The sequence below is a fragment of the Schistocerca serialis genome, chromosome 1 (genome assembly GCF_023864345.2).
Source record: "Schistocerca serialis cubense isolate TAMUIC-IGC-003099 chromosome 1, iqSchSeri2.2, whole genome shotgun sequence".
NCBI lineage: Eukaryota > Metazoa > Arthropoda > Insecta > Orthoptera > Acrididae > Schistocerca > Schistocerca serialis.
Genome location: NC_064638.1, coordinates 249,978,658 through 249,982,224, shown reverse-complemented (window position 1 = coordinate 249,982,224; position 3,567 = coordinate 249,978,658). Strand labels below are relative to the sequence as shown.

At 42.1% G+C, this 3,567-nt stretch overlaps 1 non-coding gene across 1 annotated transcript; it reads left to right on the top strand.

Moving 5' to 3' along the window:
• Positions 1 to 993: 993 nt before the first annotated feature.
• On the top strand, positions 994 to 1,077 carry Trnas-gga (transfer RNA serine (anticodon GGA)). Its single transcript is given in 2 exon segments — positions 994 to 1,033; positions 1,043 to 1,077. It is a non-coding gene; the product is annotated as a tRNA-Ser (tRNA).
• The last annotated feature ends 2,490 nt before the right edge of the window (positions 1,078 to 3,567 follow it).

Sequence of the window (3,567 nt, the reverse complement as noted above, 5' to 3'; positions counted from 1 at the left end):
GACGCTGATGGTTTTCCAAGACCGAAGATGTTGCGAATGACAAAATCGATGTTGAAGACAAAGCTCATCGTGTTCTTTGAAGTTCACGGTTTATCTACAAGGAATTTTTACCACCGTCACCTATGTAACTTCCTTATATTATTTTCGTGCACGGATTGGTTGTGCAAAAGCATTCAGAGGGTTCGTCCGCAACTATGGAAGAGATGGGATTTCTTCTTGTTGCACGACATAATAAAAAATCACTTTGAAGGATCAACGTTTTGGCGACATAACCGACATGCGACGCGCGAGTTGAATAACACTCCCGAAAGCAGGGCTACTTGGCATTGGATTTTCCCATCTTGAGAAGTCAGAAGGAGTGATCTGTTTCACTTGCTAAAAACTTTGTAATACCAAGATACCATAACTGTTTCGTTCTTTAAAACAACAGCTTTCAAAGGACTTTGTCATCTTCATGTATTAAAAATATTTTTGTTATTAAAAGTATCCATTTTATGTTGGACCTCATGTCAGTTTGTCACATGAATAAAAAATGGCGCAGATCTTTTACAATGCGCTGTTTTTTATCCACATGAAAACTTGGCGTGAGGTCCAACTTAAAATGAACGCTTTTCTTAACAAAAAGATTTCTTAAGACCTGAAAATGACAGCAAAGTTCGTCGAGAGCGATAGTTTTAAAGAAGGGAATATTTATGTGAGCTTGGCTTTAGAACTATTTTTTGACAGTTTCACATAGTTGTATGAACGTTTCGTGTCTTGTACTCAAGTGAAAGGAGGTTAAGCTTTAAAACCACCATTTATCTCTAAGTGTTATTAACCCAGTATCAAAACATTTCGACCTGACGGTGCAATTAGCAGCCGCAAGGTGCTGAATCGATTATTTATTTCAACAGAAATCATTTTTGATAATCACTTTATTGGTTTCATGCTAAATTTCTCAGCCTTCTCTAGTGGGTTTCTTTGTGAAAGGATCAGGTCAGTACCGCTACGCCGGCCGGAGTAGCCGAGCGGTTCTAGGCGCTACAGCCTGGAACCGCGTGACAGCTGCGGTCGCAGGTTCGAATCCTGCCTCGGGCATGGCTGTATGTGATGTCCTTAGGTTAGTTAGGTTTAAGTAGTTCTAAGTGCTAGGGGACTGTGATGACCTCAGAAGTTAATACCCATAGTGCTCAGAGCCATTTGAAAAAAAAGTACTGCTATCTCAGGTAAGACAACCTGCCTGTGAATGCCTCAAAAGCTACTAACAATTTTGGAAATTTTACACGGCTCTATTTGAAAAACGTGAACGCTTAGTGGATGAAACTTGTAGGACACTGAGAATTCTTTTTGCTGCACACTTTGACATCCAATTAATCACATTAGTACTCACATTGATTTTAATACAATTTTTTGTGAAGACCTGTAAATTACATTTTTATATGCTGGTCAATACCTGGAATCTATGCACTGACTATCATATGCTCGAAACTTTAAGTATGCATGAACAATAGATGTTCCTCAAAGGTAGGCTACAGTCATGTTATTTCAACAAGTTTTTATTCAAGAAATATTCACATCTGATAATCAAAATTTAGGACATTTTTGTAATTACTCAGTATGTATTTTCTTTCCTGTTGGTAGCACGTTACTGTCTGTAGTTTACCTCTCTCCGAATAGTACCCTAAAACATCCGAAAAAATTCAGATCTCTAGCTCGAATACATTTTTTTTTCTGTGCATAAAATAAACGTGTTAGAAAATTCAAATATGGGGATTTTCAATTCAAAGCTATACTTGATGTATGACTGACCTCTGTTGTTCTTAATAGGTTCCAGTTACATAATCTTCTTGGTTTACATGTTTGTCATCTTCTCTCCTCCTATTATTGCTTCGCCTCGTTACCCTGGCCACGTTAGTCCCCGCAACTTTTCAGCTTCGGCCAGTCTCATGGACTCAATTCCCAACAGTTATTATCTTGTATTAAACCCATAATATACTCATAGTAACTCTAGAACTTCACGGCTGCTATCTGCCTCAGAGTGAAAACAAATTGCTGGCATAATACTCGTAAAAACGGTTCAAATGGCTCTGAGCACTATGGGACTTAACTTCCGAGGTCATCAGTACCCTAGAACGTAGAACTACTTAAACCTAACTAACCTAAGGACATCACACACATCCATGCCCGAGGCAGGATTCGAACCTGCGACCGTAGCGGTTGCGCGGTTCCAGACTGTAGCGCCTAGAACAGCTCGGCCACCCCAGCCGGCGAAGGCATAATACCTTTCGAGAATGGCAAAACAACAACAACTGATACTAAAGAAATGTTTATAAGGAAAATAACACTCGGTAACCAAAATCATACAAGCGAAACGTAAGAGCATCGAAAAGCGTATTTTTAACAACAGGGCTGCAAACTTGAAGAACCAGTTGTATGTTATATGTTTCTCAAACAGGAATCTAATGACAACACTGACGTGTGAAAGCAGTAGGAACATGGGTGTAGACGCACACAGAGGGATCTTTAAGCTGATTTCTTAAACGGCTTCCCGATGTCCAGTTTAGTTCTTTTACCTACTACGTTTTTCGAGAAACTTTTAACACGTATTTAAGATGGAAGAGAAAAATCGATTTTTTTTAAGCGCATTCACAACTAAGTGGCCTTAATGTATCAGCATGACCTGCGAGGTTCTCCTTTGGGCATTAATCATATTGTGATGCAGCATGTCACCCAGAAAAGTTATCTCCGACAACGGCGCCCCAAGTGCTTATAACTGCCCACGAGACAAGCGTTGGTACGCCTGACTCACCGCTTGCGGCACCAGCGCAGGCAGATAAGCCGAACGCTTCTCGTCTGGTGAGCTCCCCGCGTTACTCGTCCATCACTAACGGCGCTCTGCAAACACACTCCTTTAACAAGCAAGCAAGCGAGCCGACCTTCTTGCCAAAACAAACAACGCCTTTTTAACGTCCTCGTACTTGCACGAACGCTGTTTTTCCGCTGCTCTGCGGGAACGAGCTCCAATTCTCGTGGGAATTTCTCACATATTTAGCCTGTCATCGTGCATGTACGTGTGTGTGTGTGTGTGTGTGTGTGTGTGTGTGTGTGTGTAAAGTCAGAGACAACGGACTGATAATTGCACATAAAATTGTGTTTCAGTTTGTTGTCCTTGTTCTAGATATTTCGATCGGCTATAGCACGCACAGTTACTGGACTGGACTCGGTGATCCCGGAATCCCCGACAAATTGCAACAGTGTGCAGGACTGTCACACTAACTCAGTGTCTTAGCTTCCGAGGACGCTGCTCTTATCAACTAAGGCCTAATGTCTCGATCGAAGTTTGTCTGCCAAAGCTGTCATTATTATTTCCCAAACTTCCACATACACACTCCGCAAGCCACCGTATGGTGCCTATTGTGGGAGGGGGGGGGGGGGGGGGGGGGAAATCGACGACGACCCTGTACCACTGCTGGTCATTTCCTTTCCGACCAGCATATAAAACGAAGGAAAAGCGGCTGTCTGTATGCCTCCGTGCTAGCCCTAATCACTCGGGGCTTATTTTCGTGGTCCTTACGCGAAACGCGCATT